Source organism: Bos taurus, chromosome 21, assembly GCF_002263795.3.
Source record: "Bos taurus isolate L1 Dominette 01449 registration number 42190680 breed Hereford chromosome 21, ARS-UCD2.0, whole genome shotgun sequence".
Classification (NCBI taxonomy): domain Eukaryota; kingdom Metazoa; phylum Chordata; class Mammalia; order Artiodactyla; family Bovidae; genus Bos; species Bos taurus.
In genome coordinates this window covers 526,315-553,008 of record NC_037348.1, presented here as the reverse complement: position 1 = coordinate 553,008, position 26,694 = coordinate 526,315, and the positions used below count along the sequence as shown (strand labels likewise).

Genomic DNA, 26,694 nt, shown 5'->3' with positions numbered 1-26,694 from the left:
TCAATGAAACCACCTTGCTCTCAGTCTGAGGGTTGGTTATGCTCTGAAATATAAAGGGGAACTTGGCTCCTTAGAGACTCATCTGAGCCCCACCATGCTAAATCTTAACTGTGGTCTGTTCCATGGACTTTATTTAAGTGAAGGTGTTTCCGAGGATGTTGAACAAGGCTCTCAAGCCATTCTTCCCCGGGTAAAGGCTGTGTCTTCCAAGGCAAGCCTTTCTCTCCCCAACCTGTTGATGGCACCAATTTGATTTCTGGTGGATATTCCCCCCCAAAAGGAGGGTGCTCTGTTTTATTCACTTCTGTATCCCCAGAGCCTAGAATAGTGCCTGACACATGGTAGTTGAAAGCGAAATATTGCAAGTTATTTGTTGAAATGTACATGTGATTGACAGCAGTGTCAAGATGCTCAATCTATGCCTAACCACTTCCATTTGACATCTAGAAACTTACACGAGAGGATGATGGGGATTTAGTTTGATAGACTTAAAATTGCAACAGGAATTCTTAGACCCTCAGCTCAGCTTCTGGAAAAATCAACTAGTCCCCCTGTTTCTGTTTTGGCAACTGTGAAAAGGGGTCTGGCCAAGTCTTCACCGTGACAGAGTGAGGAAAAAATGTGAGTGCAGTGTTTAACACCTAACAGAGTGATGCATTCCTGCGAGGTGCTTGTCAACTCCACTCTTAGCTCCTTCTTTTTCTGAAATGCACACATGGAAACCTACAGAGTGAGATGTCTATCAAGAGTCCATCCCTCTTGTTTCTATCTTCTCCTGATAGAATTGTCATGAATTCAGCATCAGAATGGTTGTTTAGGCTAAATATTGGTCCCCAGATTGGATGGATTGAAGATATTATAGACAATGCCTACATGTCCTAAACCTGCCTTCTGAAAATGTACTCTGTATGAACAGGCAAGGGAAGGACAATGTATGTGGCATGTCAGCAACCCCATAACTTCCCTGTTATAGGACAAGATTCCCACAGAGTTTGAACACAGAATTATCTTTAAGGAAGGTGCTGTTTGGGAGCCAAGAGACCCCAGGCAGGGATTCCTAACCCCAAGCCCCATTCCCAGCACCCATAACTGCCTGTAGTTATGTGAACAGGGCAAGGCATTTAATCCTTGGGACTCAGCTTCTTTGCCTGTGAAATAATACTGGCTTCCTGCCTCCCAAGGGGACAGAAGGAAGACTAATTTAATATTTACATAGCACATTGAGAACCTCCAAGAAAGGCACCATACAACTGGGAAATATGATATAATGGGAAGAATGTCTTTTAAGTTGTTGGTCTCTGCTCAGCCTTTCCACATGTGTCTCTGGTCAGCCCTGTTCCACATATACAATATTAAAATGATGGGTGAAGGGGTTTGATTGGATAGTGTGCTAGTCAGGCATTGTCAGAAAAACAGATGAAGATATATATATATATATATATATATATATATTTCATTATGCTTCATTTCATTGCACTTTACAGATATTTTATTTACAAACTGAAGTTTTGTGGTTAAACTTGGTGTTTGGCTGGTGTTTGCCTGGTGTTGAGCAAGTCGGTTGGTACCATTTTCCCACCAGTATTTGCTCACTTTGTGTTTCTGAATTTTTCTTACTAAGGTCAGCCTCACTAACTCCAAGGCTGAGGGCTTACTCTGTCAGTAGTTGGGACCTATACCAAACTTCAGACTTAAATTGAAGAAAGTAGGGAAACCACTAGACCATTCAAGTATGACCTAATTCAAATCCCTTATGATTATATAGTGGAAGTGACAAACAGATTCAAGGGATTAGATCTGATAGACAGAGTGCTTGAAGAACTATGGATGGAGGTTCATAACACTGTACAGGAGGCAGCAATCAAAACCATCCCCAAGAAAAAGAAACGCAAAAAGGAAAAATGGTTGTCTGAGGAGGCTTTACAAATAACCAAGAAAAGAAGAGAAGTAAAAGGAAAAAGAGAAAAGGAAAAATATATCCATCTGAATGCAGAGTTCCAAAGAATAGCAAGTAGAAATAAGAAAGCCTTCCTAAGTGATCAATGCAAAGAAATAGAGGAAGACAATAGAAAAGGAAAGCCTAGAGATGTCTTCAAGAAAATTAGAGATATCAAGAGAACACTTCATGCAAAGATGGGCATAACAAAGGGCAGAAATGGCATGAATCTAACAGAAGCAGAAGATATTAAGAGGGGGCAAGACTACACAGAAGAACTATACAAAAAAGATCTTCATGATCCAGATAACCATGATGGTGCAATCACTCAACTAGAACCAGACACCCTGGAATGTGAAGTCAAGTGGGCCTTAGGAAGCATCACTACGAACAATGCTAGTGGAGGTGATGGAATTCCTGTTGAGCTACTTCAAACCCTAAAAGATGATGCTGTGAAAGTGCTGCACTCAAATATGCCAGCAAATTTGGAAAACTCAGCAGTGGCCACAGGACTGGAAAAAGTCGGTTTTCATTCCAATGCCAAAGAAAGGCAATTCCAAAGAATGCTCAAACTACCACACAATTGCACTCATTTCACTTGTTAATAAAGTAATGCTCAAAATTCTCCAAGCCAGACTTCAACAGTACATGAACCATGAACTTCCAGATGTTCAAGCTGGATTTAGAAAAGGCAGAAGAACCAGAGATCAAATTGCCAACATCTGTTGGATCATAGAAAGAGCAAGAGAATTCCAGAAAAATATCTACTTCTGCTTCATTGACTCCACTAAAGTCTTTAACTTTGTGGGTCACAACAAACTGTGGAAAAGTCTTAAAGAGATGGGAATAGCAGACCACCTAACCTGTATCCTGAGAAATCTGTATGCGGACAAGATGCAATAGTTGGAACTGGACATGGAACAACGGACTCATTCCCAATTGGGAAAGGAGTACGTCAAGTGTTGCAGAAGACCCTTGGTTTGGAAAGAGATCAAACCCGTCAATTCTAAAGGAAATCAGTCCTGAATACTCATTGGAAGAAATGACCCTGAAGATCCAATACTTCGGACACCTGATGTGAAGAACTGATTCATTTGATAAGACCCTGATGCTGGGAAGGATTGAAGACAGGAGGAAAAGGGGATGACAGAGGATGAGATGTTTGGATGGCATCACTGACTCAATGGACATGAGTCTGAGCAAGTTCTGGGAGTTGGTGATGAACAGGTAAGCCTGGTGTGCTGCAGTCCATGAGGTTGCAAAGAGTCAGTCACAATCGAGCAACTGAAATGACTGAAGTGACTACACTGAACCTCTTCCATCTTGGAGGGAGCAGAGACTTTGTCCTCACTGGAGTAGATACATTCTAGGTGTAGATCTGCCTTTCCTGCCCCAGAGTGCTTCTTCCAGGAACTCTGTCCACAGAACCCATTTTCTAGCATCGTGGTATTTCCTATAGCATTGCTTCTGATCAGTGATTTTCATAGCATCTCTTCTTTGATGGCAAAGGGAATACAGCAATGTGCCCTTGGCTGTGGGATTAACTGGTTTTACCGAGGACACCATCACCTAGAAACAACTGGGCAAATTTTGAAAGCTTACTGAGACAGTGTGACAGCTAATGAAGACTCAAGTGTGTCAGATGGGAGTCAACATTCTGAAAGGGTGGGGTGCAGTTTTAAAGGGTATTGTACATGCTGTGAAGGATATAGTGTATATTTGAAGCATAATGGTGCTATCTTCGCCCCATAGCCAGAACATACGTGTTTTGTAATCAAGGGATGGAAGTGGCTTGTTTCACTACTGAACGCACAACCCAGTTGTAGAATTTTTGCTTCCCATCCTGGCTTCTTTGAGCTCTGCTTCCTTGGAGATCTTGGTCCCCAAAGGGGAGCTGCTCACCAGGGGATGCTCACATATGTCCAGGGCTCCAGGTGAACAACCCCAATCAGGGAGGCACTTTGCCAGACCTTCTAGAGAAGCAAAAACATGACTGATGTGTCTGTGAAGAATCCAGGAGAAGGACAACCCTCACAGGCCCCTGTATCCGGAAAATGCATTCTGGGTAGTACTGGAAGAGTTTTGATTCTGTCCAGTTTACACAACAAGAGAGACATCAGCTGTGCATACTGATTTTTATTTATTTGTTCATCTAAATGGAAAGAATAATCAGGGTCTTCAGGTCTGTAGAAACAGAAAACTTTTTCCAGCCCTCTGAAGCACTAGATACAATTAAAAAAAAAATACTTCCTTATTCTCTTGTCTGCATAAGTTACAGCACTAATTTAAAATAAATTTAACTTAAAATAGAGCAGGGCTGCTGGTGAAAACAAAATTAATGTTAGTCCAGTTACTCCCTCATTTAGCCATCACTGGTGATTCTGTGAAGGTTATTACTATTTATAAACTCAGCTTCTTTTTAAATAGTCATTTACTTATTTGGCTGCACCAGGTTTTAATTGTAACATGTGGGATCTATTTCCTGGATCAGGGATTGAACTTGGGTTCCCTGAATTTGGAGCATGGAGTCTTAGCCACAGACCACTAGGGAAGTCCTCTCTACTTGTTTCTTGATAAAGGGCCCACCTGTGCCTTTAAAACATTGCTTGTTTTGTCCATATTTTAATGCTGTAGTTAAGAACATGAACTCTGAAATCTGATGCTAGTGTTTGAATCCTGGCTCAGTTCCTTTCTGGCTATGTGATCCTGGGTAAGTCAATTAACCTCTCCGTACCTAAGTCCCCTGTCTCTAAACTGAGGATGGTAACAGTGTCCATTTTGAGTGTTTGGAGCATTCATTACAATAACATAGGCAATATGTTACAATAGTGCTTGGCACATAGTAAGCAGTGAATAAATGTTAGCAGTTGTTATTGTTAATATTATAATTTGGCAATGCTTGCTCTAAGTTAGCATGCTAGAAATATAAACCATTTTATATTCCCTCTTTCTCTACAAACCTGCAGAACACCTGCTAAATGACTGTTATGAATTGAATTCTGTCCCTTGTTGACATCCCCTCCTCTCTGCCCTGAATTTTTCTGTTCAAGTTTTAACACCCAGTGAGACTGTATTTGGAGATAGCACCTTTACAGAAGTGATTAAGGTTAAATGAGGTCACAAGAGTGTGGTCTAATCTGATAGGCCCGGTGTCCTTAGAAGGGCCAGACATTTCTTTCTCTCTACATGTGCAAAGAAGACAGGCCATGTGGGGACACAGAGGAAAGGTGGCCGTTTACTAGCCTGGAACCAATCCCACTGACACCCTGATCTTGGACTTCCAGCCTCCAGCACTTTGGGAAATAAATGTCTGTTGTTTAAGCACCTCAGGCTGTGGTATTTTGCCATGACACCCTGAACAGACTAAGACGTTATGAAACGTTTTAACTTGTATATTGAAGGAGAGACAAATGGGCAGTCCTAACGTAGGATGTCTGATGCCATCCTCAAATGCCATTTCTCCATGTGGGAAAAGCTTAACTCTACCATCTCCCATGGTGGTGGTGGGGTTGTTGGGAGGAGTCATATACCATCAGGACTACTGTCCACTTGCTTCCCTCAATATAACTGTTTTCTACAGAATTAATCAAGGCTCCAGGCTGACTTCCAGCTATGTAGAGGATAGTTATTGTCCGTGAGGAGCTCTTACTCTTACTTCTTTCCTCTTCCAACACAGATGATCTTGTAGGAATAAGAATCTGGTCCATTGAGTCACTGCTTCCCTGGTGGCTCAGACGGTAAAGAATCTGCCTGCAATGTGGGAGATCTGGGTTCGATCTCTGGGTTGGGAATATCCCCTGGAGGAGGGCATGGCAACCCACTCCAGTACTCTTGCCTGGAGAATCCCATGAACAGAGGCACCTGGGAGGCTACAGTCCCTGGGGTCACAAAGAGTAGGACATGACTGAGTGATTAAGCACACATCTGTCCATTGAGTCACTGGTTGGATTCTGGATTGGTGTGACTCTATGGATCTTTAGCCTTCATTCCCTCAGAAGCTGGGCCACACTGGCTGGAGTCCTGGCCATTTCACTTCAAGGCATGCCCAAAGCCCTCCCAGGGTTTCTGGTTCCCTGAGACCATGCTGCTCATGGCCTCTTCCTCCTGAGTCCCTGCCTCATGCCAGCTGGATTTCTGCCCTGTCACAAGAAGCATGCATGAATTTAATTGTCCTAACTGAAGACTTGGGGATCACAGGAAGATTTGGTTGTCACAGCATGTGAGGCCTTGGAATTTTCTCTCCCCCACCCCTGCAATTTTCTCCTTACCTTTACTTTCCGAATTCCCTAAGAACTCTTCCTTTCAGTCAGAGAAGACTTTGGCTGAGTTCTAAGACTTAAACTTTCAGAAAGCCTTGTTAATAAGATGCTTGCAGAACAAAGAGCCTTCCATTTTACAGCAGTTTTGCTTATCAACTTATTGTAAATATAATATTTATTACATATGCATGATGATATATATATTATATCCATGTTATTTCATATATATGATGTTTTGACTATACAAAATATTTATATTTATAAATAATCTTTTTTTTTTCTTACTACATGAAGAATAATTAAGGCAATTGGGAGATAAAAGGAATTGCCTAATTTAGAAATAAAGATTTAACTGTGGAGTTTAGGTCTCTTCAGAGTCACTCATTGACTTGTGAAAAGATCTTTGAAACTTCTTAATCTATTTCTCAGGTGTAGGGTGTTCTGAATCTGAACGTAGGAATGAGGTTAATCATGAGACCATGTAGCTGTAGGAAAATCCTACAGCTTTTCAGATGTTGAAGGCTTTCCTAAGAGCATCGTTAAAACAGAAGAGATGGAAAGGGAGAGAGAGATTCAGAAAAGTTCATTAGATCACACAGAATTTCCAAGGTAAACTCTGGGACGGTAAAGTTAGATTTCTGTGCCATTTGAGTGTAAATGAATTACTCAGAAAATGCAAAAACGTACCCTGAGTACTCATGGGAATTGAAGACAATCATTCTAAGAAGGCCATGTCTGGAGCGCGCGCTTTGTGCCTGCAAAGCTTCCACCTGGTCGGTGCGCAGGGCGCCAGAAGAGGGCTGGGCCGCCTCTCCCCACACTGACTTTTGGGCCGCGGACCTCTGCGCTGGCGCAAAGACCGAATTCGGCCCTGGGGCTCCTGGTCCAGCGCCAACTGCGCTGTCTCCCCAGAACCCCGCGACACGTGACGGCTTCCCGCCTCCGCCCCTCCCGCTGCCGCCCACGACCCAGCCACGGGCGGGCAGGAGGCAGCGGTGGCCGGACCTCCCCGTGCCTTTTTAAAAGCCTCCCAAGCAGGCCCCGCAGGGGGATCCCGGCGGAGGAGGGAGCGGCACGCTGAGCTTCCGCAGCGGTGCGCGGAGCCGAGCTCCCAGGGCTGCGCCTCCCGCTGGTGGGGCCCCGCACTTTCGGTTCCCCCAAAAGTGCTCTCGCTGCCGCCGCAGGGCTCCCCCCCTCCCCTGGCCACGCGCCCCCGGTAGCACAGAGCCCACCCGGCGGCTCTCGCCGCCCGCCCTAGCCGCCGGCATGCTGCGCCCGCTGCGGCTCCCCGCGCTCTGCCTGGCAGGCCGGCTGGAGGCCACCCGCGGCGGCCAGCTGCCCTCGGAGTGGAGACTCCTGAGCGAGGGCTGCCAAGCGGAGCTGGCCGAGATCATCGTGCACGCCAAGATGCTGGCGCTGCACGAGGAGGTGCATGGCCTGTACAACTACCTGCCCTGGCGGTATGAGGCCAGCGACTTGGGGCTCTTCTACTCCGCTGAGATTGAGATGCTGTGTGACCAGGCATGGGGCACCATGCTCGAGGTGCCTGGGGGCTCCAGGCTCAACCTCACCGGCCTGGGCTACTTCTCCTGTCACTCCCACACCGTGGTCCAGGATTACTCCTATTCTTCCTCAGGTGAGCCTGCCACATCTCGCCCATACCATCCCTTTGGCCACCTGGCATGGCCAGCAGAGGTACCTTTATCCCCAGCAGGCTCAGGAACTCCTCCAGAATCCTGTCTGGGTGATGTTAAGTGATGCCCTAGTCTCCTTCCCATTTTCTGCTCTTTGGTGCTCCTCATGTTGAGTCTACAGAGATCTTGGGTGCCTCTGGCTAACACTGTTGGAAAAACAGGGATGGCTCCCATGCTTGACCAGGGAAGAGTGTTTTAGGCCAAAGCTCAAGGTGGTTTCCAGCAACAAACAGCCTATTCCCAATAACAGAGGTTTATGCAGGGGGTAATAGGGGAAGAAGGCCCTGGTCACAGCACTCTGAGAAGTATGAATGGCAGTCGGACAGGAGCCCTCTCTGGTTGAGTTCCATGCAAGTTGATCTGTGGTGCAGATGAGATGCCTGTGGATAAGAGTTCAGGCTATGGCATCTCCTGGAGTTTGAATTAAGAAAGTGGAACCCTAATTGAGGTGGACTCCTTATAGAGGAGGAAAGCTATATTTTAAAGTGGATGCCATGGGAGTTGTTTGGGATGGACAGTGGTCAAAACCAATCCAAACACCTTTGGAATCAGATGGTTCTTGGAATTCTGGCTCCATTCTTCCTGTCATTTTGAGCAAGTTACTGACCTTGTCAAGAACCTCAAGAGCCTCACCTTCATAATGTGCCAAACAAGGTTGGTTGAGATTAAATCCTAGTAACTGGTGCAGAACACCTGGTGCAGGTTAGATGAGGAATGTGTAGTTACTCAATCCTGCACACCTGCTTAAATGCCAAGATGGGACTGGTGTGGAATGCAGCCCAGCTGTCCTCTTGTTTCACTTGGATTCACTCATATCAGCTGCCAGCAGACCTCAATGCCAGGCTCTTCCAAATAGCAAAAGTTTATAGAGGAAGGGCCTGGGAGCGGGGGCATTAAGGGATTGGGAAGGTGCTCACAGGACTTTGAAGAACAGAGAGGTGAATTAGACCAGGCCTTGTCTGTTGGGAGACTCCTGGAATCTTGTGAAGTTCCATGAACGTTTATGTGGTCACGATGAAATGTATGTAGATAAGGGTTCAGGTTATAGGCTCAACTGAAGTTTGCAATACAAAACAGCAGGTGGAACCCTAATGCATTGGTTCTCTCCAGTTGGAGGAGGAGGCTGATACAGAGGAACTGGGAGGAACCTCAAAATGCAATCTAATGGATAGTGATTGGACAATAAGTCCCATCTTCCCAGTATGTGGTGTAACATTAAGGATATTTGGAATGGCCATGACCTTGGTCTGCAGACTAACTTTGAGGTCTTGAGATTTCACATCACTGAGAAAGAAGACAGAAGGTTCCACAGAGGGGCATCCATAAGGTCGCGGTAACACCTGTTTTCCATATTAAAGCCAGAATATCTAAGTGTAGAATACATGGCGTGTTTTGTGTTGGCTTGGGTGGTTTAGCCAGATTAAGTTGAATTAAAAAAAAATACTGGAGAAGTACAGTTTCTAAATAAAACTGGCAAGGAATGAAGTAGTACCTTCTTGATATTGAGAAACTTAGATTTTTACATGTCTTTATTTAGGGAAACCAGCTCTAAAACTATTCAACAAGAAAACTTTATTTTCCAAAGTAAAAAGAGCCACAGTACTTAAGAAGAAATTATCTTCTTTTCTGATTTTATAATGAAATGCAGTTTTGTCCACTGGCTCTCTGGTGGTCAGACAGCTCTTTCCTCTTTTTCTCTGACATATTTATAAAATGTTAAGGCAGAGATACAGAGTCAAATGGTAGTCCGACAAGATTTCTATTTCACAGGGCTGTGTTGCCCTGATGCATGTTAACTGCTGCTAAGTCGCTTCAGTCGTGTCCAACTCTGTGCGACCCCATAGACGCCAGCCCACCAGGCTCCCCCGTCCCTGGGATCCTCCAGGCAAGAACACTGGAGTGGGTTGTCATTTCCTTCTCCAATGCATGAAAGTGAAAGTGAAGTCACTCAGTCATGTCCAACTCTTCGAGACCCCATGGACTACAGCCTACCAGGCTCCTCTGTCCTTGGGATTTTCCAGGCAACAGTACTGAAGTGGGTTGCCATTGCCTTCTCCGTGTGTGTTAACAACCACATACAAATCATTCCTCTGTTATTCTGGGCCCCTCAGAAAGGAGAAAGGATTCTGGTCAGTGTCACAGGAGAAAGTGGCAGTGGAGACTCCCTGGTGAGCCCCCAAATGCCTACTTTGGGCTGAAGTGCCACTTCCATCTCTCCTTTTCCTTCTCTTGGCTTCTCTATCTTGCCAACAGGTACTTTATGCAGGGTTCTGTAAAAATGTTAAGTTTTATACTGTGCTTACTCTGTGCCAAATACTTTACTTACTTTAAAAAAAAATGCACTCCTTACCATTAAACAAATAAGGATGCTGTTGTCATCCTTGTTTTATAGATTGTACATTTAATCTTAGAGAATGTAAGAAATCCATTGTGTGTCAAACAAGAGATAAGTAGCAGTGATAGGACTTGAATCTTGGGTCATTCCAGTTGGCTTTCCTTTGCCCAGGAAACAAGGAGCACTCCACTAGGGGAAGGAAGGCGGCTTGGGAGATTCACAAATGTTCACTCGCACCCATCCTCCAATTCACATATTTTGAAAAACTTAAGGATAGATACATGCAGTGTGAGGTAGAGAAACAGTCAGAGAGTGACTCCTCTAATGTGAGTCATGTAGATGTGTAATTGGAAGTTGCATGTAAATCAGTGAAGTTAGAATATGCCCTCACACTGCACAAAAATATCTCACAATGGTTTAAAGACTTAAACATAAGACATGATGCCATAAAACTCCTAGAAGAGAACATGGGCAAAGTGTTCTCTGACATAAATTGGACCTTTTTTTTTCCTTAGGTCAGTCTCCCAAGGTGATAGAAATAAAACCAAATATGAACAAAGGGGACCTGATCAAACTTACAAGCTTCTGCACAGTGAAGAAAACCGTAAAAAAAAAAAAACAAAAAACAAAAACAAAAAACAGAGAGACAACCTAAAAAATGGGAGAAAATATTTGCAACTGATGCAATAGACCAGGGCTTAATCTCAAGTATACAGACCATACAATTCAACAACAATTAAAAAAAAAAAAATCAAAAAATGGGCAGAAAACCTTAATAGACATTTCTTCAAAGAAGACATGCAGATGGCCAGTAGACACATAAAAATATACTCAGAGTCACTAATTCTTAGAGAAATGCAAATCAAAGCTGCAGCCAGGTACCATCTCCTATCAGGCAGAATGGCTATCATCAAAAACAGAACAAATAGCAAATGTTGGAGAGAGTGTGGCGAAAGGGAACTCTCCTACACTGTTGGTGGGAATGTAAGTTGGGGTAGCCACTATGGAAAACAGTATGGGGGATCCTCAGAAAATTCATAGGACCACCATATGACCCAGCAGTCCCCCTCATGGGCGTATCCCCGGACAAAACTGTAATTCAGGAATATACATGCACCCCCATGTTCATAGCAGCACTATTCCCAACAGCCAAGATATGGAAACAGCCTAAATGTCCCTTGATAGTTGAATTATTAAAGAAAATGTGGTACATATATATGGATATTACTCAGCCATAAGAAGAAAGAAAGAATGCCATTTGTGGCAACATGGATGGAAATAGAGATAATCATACTAAGTGGAGTAAGTCACAAAGAGAAGAATAAATACCATATTATATCACTTATATGTGGAATGTAAAATATGGCACGAATGAACCTGTTTACAAAACAGAAACAGACAAATGGATACAGAGAATAAACTTGTGGTTCCCAAGGGCAATGGAGGGAGGGAGATGGATGGACTGGGTGTTTGGGATTAGCAGATGCAAACTGTTGCATATGGAATAAACAACAAGGTCCTACCTTAGCACAGGGAACCATATCCAATCTCCTGGGATAAACCATAATGGAAAAGATATTTTAAAAATGTATGTATATGTATAACTGAGTCACGTTACAGCAGAAATTAGCACAACATTGTAATTAAACTCTACTTTAAAAATAAAAAAGATGTTGTATAACTGGCAACACTGTCACAGTCTTCTGTTGACTCTCGATTCAAGATGGTACACCTCATGGGTGTCCAGTCTACAGCTCTTGCCTCTTTTTTTCCATTAGGATGGATGAGAACTATAACCTCTTGCCTCATGGAGTCAATTTGCAAGATGCCATCTTTCCAGACACTCAAGAGAACAGAAGGATGTTTCTAGCCTTTTTCAGTTTTCAAACTGTTCACAAGGGCAGCAGGTGGCAACTTTCTCCAGTGACTGGGAGGTCCAAGAAGATACTAGGGTAAGAATCGGCTATACCCTGTGCTACAGCAAAATAATAAGATAGCTATGACTCATATGAATGTTGTGAGCAAGGGAATCAAGAGTCCTCTTCCAAAGTCCAGATCAAGAAGTATTTTTCACCCTCTCCACAGCCCTCCCAGAAGTTGACAAGCACTGCTCATAAACTCTGGAGTCCTCAGGCTGTACTGTGTGGCATGAGGTTCCTCACAGAGTGAGGGGACAAGATAGGCTGATGGTTGGCATGCTGTGCCTCAGTTTCCTCTTCTGTAAATTGAAAGCCATTGTACCATCTGTATCTTAGGGCAGATGCGACATGATTTAACTATGCAGGGAATGTCCATAGGTAAAGCCTTTAGTGAGGTGTTTGAGAGTAAGCACTCAATACACTGAGTGTTATGACTACTTCTGTTGTTGATTTCAAATACTTATGTATGTTTTTACTTGGCCCTGCTGGGTCTTAGTTGTGGCATGTGGGATCTTCAGTCTTCCTTGCAGCATGCAGGATCTTCAGTTGCAACATGCAAACCCTTAGTGGCAGGACCTAGTTCCCATGGAACAGAAGGATCCGGATCACTCTGGGCATGAAGATAGAAAAGGCATCTTTCAGTCTGAGGCAGATGCCTGAGTTGTGGGGATATTTTGAGGACTATCGCTTTCTCTGTGCAGTGGCATTGTCGCAACTGAGCCAGGGGAGCAGAGAGGCCGTGGCCCATCGCTCCCAGTCTCCCACCAAGATGTTTATAGGACCATATGACAGACCACAGGAGACAGTTCTGATGTGGGTTAATGAACCAATGTGCAGGTATTAGGTGGTTTCCTTCTTTCCCCCATCTATGGTGCCCTTGGTGGGGGGGGGGGGGAGGCTATCTTTCTCTTGTCTGCTGGGTGGGCCTAGGGGAGTGCCTTTGTTCTTTCTAACCTCCTGCCAAGGGCTCCATGGTACCTGGAGGTTCTTTGCACAGAAACTGTTCTCATCATGGGCAAGTACATCTGACTGTGGAGAAGTGTTGATTCTTCCTTTCCATACATTATCCAGGGTTCCTTCCTTAGGCCTACCCTACTGACAGTTCTCAACTCCCTGACCCCTCTTCAAGATTTGCCAAAATTTTCTGAGTGATTGTCATATATTTCACTCCCCACATGGATCTAAGCACTTTTGTTTCCCCCTGCCCCACTCTTTTTTTTTTTTTCCCCTACCCAACTCTTAATCTGTGCCAGCACCCACTCCACATTGAACTGGACCCACCAAGTATAAGCCTGAGTATCCCCAGCCTGGGTCAGGCCATAGCATGTTCAAATTAAATCTTTTTAGTCTTGGTCCTGTGGTTCTCCATTTTGTTGGATTTTTGCTTCATGTCCTAAATCCTTGGTAATAGTACACTGATGTCAAGACACCAGATATTGATCCAAAAATTCCTCACAGCTGAACCCCAAACTCTTTAAATATATAACTGACTAGCCCTATGGTCACACAATGAAGCTATTAACATTTTACTGCAATTAGATTTTCCATCATTTGAAACAAATAGAACAATGAGACTGTGGAAAATTGATTTAATGTGAAGGCAGTCCTATTTTGGGTGGTCAGATGTTGATCTTGGGGAGAATTCCTTTTCCCTTTCATCATCCTGGTCTCTTAGATAACAGAGGGTGGGTATGTGTGTTTGCACTGAATCATAAGCTTTTGGGGAAAGAGAATTAATTGTCCCAGGTTGCTGAGCTGCTGCAGAGCCAAATTGAGGTGTTGATGGACTTTGTATGTATCACATCTTGGCTTCTTCTTCTGCCCACTTTGAAAGATACCATATCAGAGCTGAGTTAAATTAGCTAGTTCATTTGAGAATTTAGGTTTAAAATAAAACTAAGGTGCTAGCATTTATATTTTGTGATATTCCTTGAGAAATTTTTACTTTATCTGCAGTGATTAAAATTGTTGTGAATTGAAGGTGTCAGAATTAGATGAAGAGTTATGGACAGTTACTTGTTCCTTTCTTGGGGAAAAAAAAAAAAAAACACTAAAACTAAAAATTATCTGCCTTAAAAAAAAAAAAAAAAAAAAACCTTATGTTCAGTTGTGCTGGATCTTTGTTGCCATGAGGGCTTTTCTCTAGTTATGGCAAGCAAGGGCTACTCTTTGTTGCAGTGCACAGGCTTCTTATTGCATTAGTTTCCCTCGTCACAGAGCACAGGCTCTGAGCACATGGGCTTCAGTAGTTGTGTGTTGTGGGCTCACTAGTTTTGGCACACAGGCCTAGTTGATCTGCAGCTTGTGGAATCTTCCTGGACCAGAGATTGAACCAATGTCCCTGCTCTGGCAGATGAATTCCTATCCACTGTGCCACCAGGGACATCCTCTCTGCTTTTTCTGTGTGAAGATGAGTATTCTGCTTTCTCTCCTATGCAGGGTAAATAAATCATGTTACTACACAGTCTGTTTTTCCTAAGGTGATGGGTCTTCCATCTTAGACGGGGTCAAAGGAGCTTGTTTGGGTCACTTTTTTATTCCAGTTAGACTCTTGCTAATGGGAACATGTGAATCCTTCATTTGTTCTGAGACCATTATGAATGGCCCTGGACAGTGCACATTACACAATTTCCGTATATCACATGCTGTGTCTTAGATGACGATGAATTCAGGGGGCACACTGATGAATTCTCATCATTTCCACTGTTGCTGCTGCTCTTCTCTAAGTCCCCAGTCAGCTCGAACAGTGTGTTTAGATCATGGTCATGAAGGGTGCATCTCCTCCTTCTCATTCACTTGCAGCATCACATGAATCTGGGACTTTAGGATCAGTCTGGAGGTTAAGAAATGGAACCAGAGGAAAATCTGATGTAGGGAAACTTTTTGTGATACATACCCAGGACAACCTGCAACTCCGTCCTCAGCAGCCAAATCCTCCCATTCTCTAATTCCATCCTTAGACATTCCCCTCCCTCGACCCCCACCCCCGACCCACCCCCCCGCCCCCGCCCCTTGCTTCAGTCAGTGGAAACATAAGCTTGCTTTCAAAAGTTGCCAGGGAATCAGCAGCACTCCCAAGTGTTCAGCATCTCTCTGGTTCAGTATCATGGTGTTAATGGGGCCTCTGGGGATGTCTTTGGCAAGTTAGAGCATCCATCCCATTTTCTGTCAGGGTGCTCTCCACGTCAGCCAAGAACATTTTCCTTTCCTTTTTCCTTCCCTGCTGGGTGAGTATAACAATAAAAACAAAAGTTGGCTGTTTTCCTCTCTCAGCAAGTCCTGTTCCAAGGGACCATGACCCAGACTGACCCCCTCATACAGCAATCCGACCTAGAGTGTCATGGGACTGACATAAAATCTGTGGAAGACGTCCTGTCATCTTTCTTTTTTCCCTTTTTAGAGTTGAAAAAGATGGTGAGGGAGGTGCCATCCTCATCAGGCAATCAGGATTGGCTGTGCCATTTTCAGAGGCATGACCACAGGCAGAACCCTTAATTTCCCAAAACTTCAGTTTTCTCCTTCCCTGATAGCTCAGCTGGTAAAAAATCTACCTGCAATGCAGGAGACCCCAGTTTGATTCCTGGGTCAGGAAGATCTGCTGGAGAAGGGATAGGCTACCCACTCCAGTATTCTTGGGCTTCCCTTGTGGCTCAACTAGTAAAGAATCCCCCTGCAGTGCAAGAGACCAGGGTTCGATCCTTGGGTTGGCAAATCCCCTGGAGAAGGGAAAGTCTATCCTCTCCAGTATCCTGGCCTGGAGAATTCCATGAACTCTATAGTCCATGGTGTCACAAAGCCACTGAGCAACTTTCACTTTCAAAACATATAAACTGTCTCAGGTTGTCCTAAGGACCCAATTAGATCATAGGTTTGAAAGCACTTTGTCAGTTGTAAAGAGTGATGGAGGGGTTTATGACTATAAATGGATCATTAGAAAGTATGGCTTTAAAACTTAAAGATGATGCAACTTTTAAAAAGCTTCTGCCAGGGCAGTGGCAGTGGGAGCAATGGTGAAAGGGTAGGTGGCAGAGTGGGGAACAGATGATGAGGAAGCTCTCATGTGTGTTGTAATTCATTCAACAGAATTTGCTGGGTTCTGGTCACAGAGCAGTTAAAAATTCATGTACTGAGTTGTAAACCATGTTCATGTGGATTCCCAAATCTGAAAGTATAAAATGGTAGTCAGTAGAGTTTTTTTCTCCCACTTTTGGCACCCATCCATCCAGTTCCCACCTACCCTCCAAATAACCACTGTTAATAGTTTCTTGTAAGCTTCAAATGAGTATTCTCCCCCAACAAACACTTCAGTCAAGATTCACTGTCTTCTTTAAGGGCATGGCAGCCCACTCCTATATTCCTGCCTGGAGAATCCCATGGACAGAGGAGCCTGATGGGCTTCAGTCCATGGGGTCACAAAGAGTCGACATGACTGTGTGACTAACACACAATTTTGGTACCAGTGGCACTGCAATGTGCACACGTGGTTGTGCCCTGCTTTGTTCACAAGTGGGTACATGTAAGTAGACATGTAATTTGCTATATCTAGACATGTATATTGGTTTAAACAGCTGCATCATATTCCATTGTATTAATGCCTTACTGTGTATTTAATCAAGTTCCCTGTTGATAGGTACTTACACTGTTTCCAGTCCATGGATATTACATGGAGTGTGGACATGTATAATGTTATATCAGTACACACCTCATTTTGTGGAATTATTGAGTCCAGTCTTTAGCAAGTGACTGTTGAGTGACTGCCATGAGGCAGCTGCTGTGTTAGATACCAGAGTTTCAATGTTGAGAAAAAATTTTAGAATATAATAATATATTTATAAAAATATAAATTTTAGAGTATAATTATTAATATTTTATCTAAAAGCTCATATCATATTTACATTTTTTTGATTTTTTGTTGTTGTTTAGAGGTACCTTATTGTTGACAAGCTTGTGACAGATGCAACAATATAGCAATTTTTAACTTATACTAAACCTAGGCACTATGAAAATTTTGTGCTTAATGTTAATGACTCTTAGATATGTCTATAGTAGAGTAGCGAAAAAAAAAAATACTAGATATTTAATACTGACAATTTCCCAGTTCATGTGAATCTGAAATTCATTTAGGTCAATGTTTTCTTATATTTCCAACTGTTTGATTTGTAAGGGCTTCCATTTAAATAAGAACTCAGAACTTGAGCAATATTATCAAAAAACAGAAGACTCACACTGAGACATACATAAATCCAGACAGACAGACAAGGAATCTTCTAGTTTTCCACCTGAGATTTAAAAAATTTCTTTGAGCCGCTTTTTTTTGGGGGGGTGAGGGTGGGGGGAGGCAGGTGGTGGCAAGAACACTGGAGTGGGTTGCCATTCCCTTCTCCAGGAGATCGTACCGACCCAGGGATTGGACCCTGGTCTCCCGCATTACAGGCAGACACTTTACCGTCTGAGCCACCAGGGAAGTTGTTGAATTCTGTGGCAAGGATTAACTTCAAGTGTTGCCCTAGGCAGGCCTTTGTAACAAGCTAATTGTTTTTAATTGCATATGCAAAAGAACCAGCTTTATGGTTTCCAAGAAAAAAAGAAGTTTCCTTGTAACCAATTTTGTCTGGTTCTATAGAATATCATGGCTGTCCTAGGTCAGGTCATCTTTCCTTTCTGTAGCCGTAGTTTTATCCCTGAATCATAGACAGATCAGCTGATAAAAAGCTTGGATTGTCTCTGTTGGGTGGATTTGCTTTGCTTGTACTTGTGTTTCATCTGGGGCAGTAGCAAGGCCCGCGGGCCTCTCCTGAAAGTGGGCGTGGGGGCGGGGTGCACCGGGAGCACGTGTTGGGGTGGGGTGAGGCGCACCGGGAGCATGTCTGGGGCAGGGGGTTCCAGTTGTGCTCTCAGGGGTCACCACTGCAGCTGGGAGCACTCATTTTGTGCACTCCTGGGTCCCCAGGGATCGGCATCCAGTGAGCGGAGCAGAGGGGTGCGAACCACAGGTTAAGGGAACTGGGACTCAGTGGAGCAGGGAACCACGTATTCCGCCCTCTCTGTTGGCACAGTCTCGGAGCCCCCTAACTTGGCGGTCGTGGAAAGGCCTCGCCTTTGGGGCCAAGGCCTTTACTGCTTTACCCCTTCGCATAAAGCTCAGACCCGTGTGGGTTTTCCCAAGCAGCCTAGTGCCTTCTGGAAGTCCTAGGGATTTATCCTTCCTGGTGATTTCACCTGCGGGGACTTCATAACCCTTACTCTGGCTGGCTGGCCCAGCCCTGCTTCTGCCACTTTGCAGCCCAGCAGGCCCTTGACCACCTTCTGGGATGGGAAACGGAAGGGTCCACCAGTTGCACCCTAGAAATTGTTTAGGGTCGATGGATTTAAACATCTGGTGGCCACCCAGGCAGAAAAGAAGGGAGGAGGGCACCTTGCTGCCCTTTCATGGTGAAATCTGTGAATGTCCTGCTGAGAGGGGACCTTTCCATGGGGACCCTGTGCAATAAGTTTGGGGTTTGGGAAATGAATAATTAGAACGTGTAAAATTTTTAAATTATGTGGTGCTTTAATTAAAAAAAAAAAACAAAAAAAAAAACAAGCTCCAAATTCTTTGCAAATTGAGGTCTAAAAATTGAAAGCCTATTTTCCTTTCATTGTGGCATTCTATGAAGAAATGTGTGTTTTTTTTAAGAAAAGAGTCAGAAAAGTGAGGGAAACAGAAAACTCAGAAGTGCCCCTATAGTTTGGTGAAGGCCTTAGGAGGTCACTTGTAAATACTGCTGACTGTCTGGAGGAGTCTCTTCCTGTGGCTGATGGGCACAGAGCTATGCAGGCTTGTCCTTTGTATGGATGTTCTTGTTGGTGGAAATCCAGCTCAGAGCCATCTCCTGATGTGTAAGAATTTCCCAGACTAGACCCCTAGGCAAATCCCGCAGAGCCAGGGGCTCCTTCCTTCATTGTATCTGTCTGTTTGACTGAAAACCAGCAATGACACATTTTCTTTCAATCTGGTCTCTCACCCAGGCCTTGGAGTAATATTTCCCCCTTCCCCTCAATAGACTTGGGTTCCAGGGATGAATTATAGTCAGTTGTCCATGATTTTGCAGATGAGGAAACTGAGAGCCAGAGAGGGTGGAGGACTGTACAAGGGAGAATAGGATATCCTTCCAGGAACCCTGGTTCCTGAGTTTTTAATGAGCTTCCCACCCAGCATGGTCATTAATTGACAAGTGTTGACATTGAGAATAAACTATTGGTGGAAATGTAAAAGGCTTTTTTAAATAATGTGCCTACCAGCCGTGCATCTCATGGAGTATTTTCATTGTACTCCCCAACCCTTGGAAAGTGCTGGGCACAGGGCAGATGCTTCATCATTTTTATTGAATAAGTTCAATTTCACATAATTATATCCATAGTGTCAGCAACACTATGAGGTATATTAGAACAATGATTGTCACAGTTGGTACTTCACAGATCAGTAAAGAAAGAAAACGTTTTATTAGGAAGACTCTAAGAGAATTGCTAAGTTTTAAGTTTATCCCACAAGGATATTTAAAAAAAATGAACCAAATCTTTCCCATCATCACCAAGGCTATCGGATGTCTGTTGAGGAACCCACACAAGGGAGGTTCTACCTCTTGGGACACCTCTGCTTCAGCATCTCCCTAAGCCAGCAACCTGGGACAGTCGAGTACACTTGAAGTTCCTTCCTTGACCTCGGGAGTTTTTTTTTGGAAGACAATTTTTTGACAGACAGAGGCGGGGGAAGGTTTTGGGATGTTTCAAGTGCAGTCCACTTATTGTGCACTCTATTTCTATTTTTATTCCCTGGTGGCTCCGTTGGTAAAGAGTCTGCCCACAGTGCAGGAGACCCAGGTTCAGTCCCTGGGTCGGGAAGATCTCCTGGAGAAGGAAATGACAGACCACTCCAGTATTCTTGCCTGAAGAATTCAATGGACTGAGGAGCCTGGTGGGCTACAAAGGGTTGGACACCGCTGAGTGACCGAACACTTATTTCTAGTATTATTTCATCGGCTCCACCTCAGATCACCAGGCATTAGATCCTCGAGGTTGGGGGCCCCTGCTTTAGTTCCCTCTTTCATCTTCTACACAGCTTCAGCCTGCTTCCTCCTCTCTTCCACCTGCAGAACTACCTACTGGGCTTCTCTGAGTGTGACTAAGAGTCTCCTTCCCTCACTTCCTTTCCTCTGAGTCCCTTCTAACTGGGTTTCCCTGATCTCCATTTAGGCACTTTTGCCCCAGGTGGTGCTCGTGGTAAAGACCCTCCCTGCCAATGCAGGAATCTGGTCCCTGGGTTGGGAAGATCCCCTGGAGGAGGGCAGGGCAACCCACTCCAGTATTCTTGCCTGGAAAATTCCCATGGACAGAGGAGCCTGGCGGCTCTGACAGTCAGACGTGACTGAAGTGACTTTTAGCACAGCATACCAGAGGACCTTAGAATTGCAGACTCATATGATAATTCTGGCTCTTTGGAGTCCCTTGTCATTCCATGTGTATGTTAGGGTCAGCTTGTGTATTGCTTCCTAAAGGCCCCGAGAGGGTAACAAGCAGGAAGGCTGGGGGTCTCCAGACAGAGGGAATAGGCTGCAAGTGTCAGACATTTTTTTCTCTCTCTCTTAAGCAGCCGGAGGAAACAAACTAGTGTTACATTTTTCCCCCTTCTCCATACAAATTTAAAAGGAGGTTTCTCTGAAAATTCTGTGTTGCCGTGACGATTCCTGGCTCCACCTGAACTTAACTTTTCTCAAATCTTGAGCTAAGCAACGCATTTTTTTCATAAGGAAATGTTTGTCTTAAGCTATGTTAATATACTATGTATTTCCGCTAGACTCTGTCTTCAGGTTGGTTCCCCCTAAAGGCTCAGAACAGACTTGACAAACCAGTATGTCTTACTCATAACTTGTTCTCCTAATCTATGTTAATGAAACAATATATTTGCCTGGGAACCTGCCTTTCTTCAAGATTCATGTCAATCATTTTATGGCCCAGGATGACTCACCTGCTGCCAATGTTATCTCAATGCATGTTGTGGGTGAGGGGCATGGTGTCATTCTCTGAGACATTGCCTTTCTTTCCTTAGCAGACTGCTAGTGGTGTATCGGAGAAGGCAATGGCACCCCACTCCAGTACTTTTGCCTAGAAAATCCCATGGATGGAGGAGTCTGGTAGGCTGCAGTCCATGGGACCACTAGAGTGGGACACGACTGAGTGGTTTCACTTTCACTTTTCACTTTCATGCATTGGAGAAGGAAGTGGCAACCCACTCCAGTGTTCTTGCCTGGAGAATCCCAGGGACGGGGAAGCCTGGTGGGCTGCCGTCTATGGGGTCGCACAGAGTCAGACACGACGGAAGTGACTTAGCAGTGGCTGTATAATATCTGGCTAAAGACCAGCAGGGGGTATTCTGCACCCATCTGAAGTCTATATCAGCAGCTTTCTCTCTTTTATACTTTAATAAAACTTTATGACACAAAAGCTCTGAGTGATCAAGTCATATTGGATCTTCATTTCTGGTTGAAGATGCATTCCATGGTATTGCCATCTTAAGTCTTTCCATCGCTATGGGATATCTGTACATGTATTCAGGATATTTTTTCAGCAATTGTGTATAATTTCCGGTGTGCCAGTCTTGTCATCCTCGTTACATCCATCGCAAAGTATTTTATTAATGTTGACATTATTGAAAGGGAATTGTTTTTTTTTTTTTTTAATTCCTTTTCAGATTATTATTTGCTAGTGTATACAGATAAAACTGTAATCATTCATTTGTATCAGTTTGGACAGCTTGATAGTTGTCTTTACTTTCTTTACTTTCTCATACTTTAAGATTATCCTGGCTCATATATGTACTGCCTTACCCCTAATCTCAGTCATTTATTCAAAGAACTTCTGTCCTTTTATTTTTTTTTTTTAACATTGAATTATTTTTGATTATGCTAGGTCTTTGTTGCTAGATGTCTAGTTGTAGTGAACAGAGCCTGCCCTCTAGTGGCCATGACCTGGCTTCTCATTGCAGCAGTTTCTCTGGTTGCAGAACTTGAGCTCTGGAGCATCCAAGTACTTCAATAGTTGTATGGGGGCTTAGTTGTCCCTGGGCATGTGGAATCTTCTAGCACCAGGGAGTGAACCCATGTTTCCTGCATTGGTAGGTAGATCCTTTACCATCGGACCACCAGGGACATTTTCTGTTCCCTTTCATTAGAGAATGATATGCAAAACATACATGTAGCAGCTAAATATGCTCAGCTGACCATACTCGGAAATATATACATGTATTCCAGCTTACGTTTGAACATATTCAGTTAAAGGTGATTTGTGATGATGTCTCCATGGATCTTGGAACCTTTCCTTTCGTTTCTCTATAACTTCCCATTCCAATGGTAAGACACCTGGCTTCCACCACTTGTCATGTATAGAATTCAGTGCTAGTCCCATGTGGTTACTGAAAAAACTGTCAGACTGTCTTCCAAAGGGGTCTGTGCATGCATCCCACCAGTATCTTGAGTATGTTTCTGTAGGATAGTTTACTATCAGTATACCCTCCATGGCCAGGTGTCTATTTCAATCTTTACCAATTATGAATGGGCTTGCTTGTTCTAGTGTTCTTGGACAATTTGAGTACAGATTCTTTGTCAGATATGCATTTTTAAGGAAAACAATTGTATTTATTTTTGGCTGTGTTGGGTCTTCGTGTGTGGGCTTTTCCCTAGTTCGGGTGAGCATGGGCCATAACTAGTGGTGTGGGGGCTTCTCACTACAGTGGCTTCTCTTGTTGTGGGGCACAGGCTCACGGGCTTCAGTGGTTGCAGTATGTGAGCTCGGCATTGTGTCTTCCAGGACCTAGAGCATAGGCTCAGCAGTTGTGGCACACGGGCTCCATAGCATGTGGGATCTTCCCATAGCAGGGATCACACCTGCATCTCCAGCACTGGCAAGCAGATTCTTTACCACGGAGCTACCAGGGAAGCCCTCACTCATATTTTTGATTCTAGTTTTCCACACATGTACCTGGTGAGAGAGGCCAGGATCAAGAGGCCTGGCCACTGGGAGTCCTCAGCCACAGTTCTGGCTGTGCCATCCAAAGCTCTGGGGCCTTTGGCAAGCGCCTCAGCTTCCTTGGGACTGTTTCCTCCCCTCAGAAATGCCCTGCTGTTGGACTGTAGCCTGCCAAGCTTCCCTGTCCCTGGGATTTCTGAGGCCAGAATACTGGAGGGGTGCCATTGCCTTCTCTACAAGGTAGCATTTGGAAGATATTTTCTCCTGATTGTGGTTTTGATGAAGGAAGGGGGATCCTTCCAGGGCTTGAGAATGGATTCTTGTCTGACACTTGCAAACAAATTGTTTGAGAAGAGGAGTGCCGTCCAAGCGAGAGACTTCACTGGGAAGGGCTGTTGGGGCAGAAGACAGGAGGGTGAGGGAAACGGAGAGGACTGCTCTGCCACGTGGCTCACTGTCAAGGATTTATGGTCATTGGGTTAGTTTCTGGTTTGTCTCTTGCCAGTCATTCTGAATCAGGATCCTTCCTGGGGGCACACGCATCACTCAGCTGAAATTGATTCCAACGAGGAGGATCCTGGGAAGTTGGTAGGACCTCTAGACTGCAGTCTCCCATCTCTTTTTGACCTCTCCAGAATCCTGGTTGGTGGTAGCTTGTTAGTTCCTTGTTCCTTACCAGGACCTCCTATTGTAAGATGACTCCTGCAAGTGTTTTCTCTTCTCTGTTGCCTGGCAAGGGTGGATGGTCAGTGGTTCATTTAACAGTTTGTCTTTTGGTTCTCTTGAATAAGGTCCTTCACAGAGTAAATGTATAAAATTGTACAAGTCAGTGTTTTAAATAATTTATATTCCTAATTTGGTAAGTTGACTTTTTTGTTGTGTGTTATAACTCATCACCCGACCAAAGGTCATGTAGATCCTTTGTTGTTTTCTAAAATTGTATATTTTTTAAATTGAATTACAGTGTTAGTTGCAAAGTTTGTGTTTCTGTTCATTTCACTTTTTTTTTTAACAGTTATTTATTTTTAGTTGATTGATTGCTGCTTTACAACATTGGTTTGATTTGTCATACATCCACATGAATTAACCATAGGTGTACGTGTGTCCCCTCACTCTTGAATATCCCTCCCACATCCCATCCATCCACACCTCTCTAGGTTATTATAGAGCCCCAGTTTGAGTTTCCTGAGTCATACAGCAAATCCCCACTCGTTGTCTGTTTACAAATGTTGGTGTACATGCATCCATGCTGCTCTGTCCATTCATCTCACCCTCTCCCTCTTGTTCCCTACCCTTGTTAGTAAGTCTGTTCTCTATGTCTGCATCTCCGTTGCTGCTATGTGAACAGATTCGTCAGACCCATCCTTTTCGATTCCATGTTTTTCTCTTTCTGACTGACTTCCCTGTTTAATACGCTCTAGGTTCATCCCCTTCATTAGAACTGACTCAAATTTGTTCCTTTTTATCGCTGCATTCCATACAGGCTCTGATCGTACTTTAGCCATGTTTTGAGGAGGGTCATGGAGCTATTCTGCTCCATTTCAGTTTGGGCTTCCAGTCTCAGTGCTCACAGCAGAGCTGCTTCTGGGTGAGCCTTCTGAGATCTGTGAGGGCAGGGCTGCCAGCTCTTCTCTGGCGGCCCACAGGGGGCGACAAAACCCCCTCTGACCCGCGGGCGCAGGATGCTTTGCCTTCAGACTGGGCTCGGTGACCAGCTGGCGGCAGTTTTGTCTCCTCAGGGCCCTCAGGGCTCAGGCTTCTGGGTAACGGGGCTGCGTCCTGGCTGAGAGGAGCGGGGTTGCCTCAGTGCCTGCCAGCAGGGCGGCGCTGCAAGAGGGAAAAATGACGATAAAGTAAATGTTTCCTGTGTCCAGCGGAGCGCTGACTGGAGGGCCATCTCAGGACTCAGTCGGGGAAAGAGCTCCATGTGCAAAATGGCAGGTTTTCAGTTTTATTTCTGTCAGATGATCTAGAGGATGACCTTCACTGATGTTCTTCCGAATAGGTGGCCAGTTTTCCTGTCACTGTTTCTTAAGAAGACTGTCCTTTCCTCTTCACTTGTTCCTGGTTTGATTTTCATGAACTGACCACGTACGTGTAGGTTCATTCCTGGGCTCTCTATTCTTTCCTGGAGTCCATGTGTCTGTGTTCCTGCCAGTTCCTCACTGTGGTGGTTACTACAGGTCTGTGATGTAGTTTGAAGTTGGAGAGGAAGATGTCTCCAGCTGTGTTCTTCTTTCTCAGAGTCTTCTTGGCCATTTAAGGTCCTGTTCAATATTAGGAGCCTAATATTTGGAATATTTCTATTTCTGTGAAAAAGGCCATTGAATATTATTTTGTGATTGCAGTCAGTGTATTTGTTGATGGCTTTGGTTGGAATGGACATTTTAATTCCTCATTGTTCCAGTGCATGAGCGTGAAATAGTTTTCTGTTTATTTGTGTTTTCTTTGGTTTCTTATCAGTGCTTTCTAGCTTTCTGACTACTGGTCTTTTATGTCCTTGATTAAGTTTGTTGCTAGATGTTTTATTCTTTTGGATGCAATTATAAGTGGGATTTTCTTAATTTTTGTTTCTGATTGTTATTAATTTATAGAAACACAAATGATTTTTGTATATTGACTGGGATTGTACGTTGTAGTATTTTATATGATTGTAAATTCATTGGAAGTTATTCAACTTTACTGAATGTAATCTAACAACTTTTTGTGAAGTTATGGGGAAACTTTTATTTGTAAAATCTGTTTCTCCTGCAATAGGTCATCCAGAGGACCCAAGGCATGGTGGTTACTAGTAGACTTCCCACAGTACTTCTTCATTCCATGTGGACTCCTTCAAGGGCAGTGAGCATCACAGCTTCCCTTGAACTTTGTCTGGGTAAGTCTTGACCTCTATAGGAAAGTTTCATGCCTTTCTAATCTGATTTTCTTTTACGATATTGACTTGTTTGTTTTGAGACATAATTTACTTTCTGGGAATTTAAACTGTACAGAAAACACCTAGCAATGGGAAAAAGTGCTCACATTTGCCACATCATCTGAAATACTCTATGTATTTTATCCAAAATGGGTGCATGCTCCAGCAAAACCTGCACATAATCTCCAAAATCAGGAAAATATATCGTTTCTACAGTATAATGTAATCCACAGCCCCACTCATATTTCAGCAATTGTTCAATTGTATGAATATATCTTTTCTTCCCATCCTTTTTTTTTTTTTTTTCTTTTTAAGAGTGTAACTGAAATTTTCAGTGATTTGGGCAAACTTGATGTATTTAAAGCAGACGTGAATATGGGATCTGTGTGGCCTTTTCTATATGGATGTTTTTCACTGAAAATGGTTTTAATGTTTATTCATGATACTTGGGGATCCACTGCAATTGGTGCAGGGGCATAAGCCTTATCTCGAGTGGATGGGGAAATCAGTGTCTTTGGCATTGTGGCATGACCCGCGAGCGTTCCTGTCAAGTTTCACTGTGAGACCGGCCTCCTCTTGAGGTGCAATGGGAATGTCGGGATTCCTTTCCAGACAAAGCAAAGGAATCGACCCTCA

General features: G+C 43.9%; 1 pseudogene; it reads left to right on the top strand.

Moving 5' to 3' along the window:
- Positions 1-7,461: 7,461 nt before the first annotated feature.
- On the top strand, positions 7,462-26,035 carry LOC132343320 (coiled-coil domain-containing protein 3-like; annotated as a pseudogene).
- Positions 26,036-26,694: the final 659 nt, after the last annotated feature.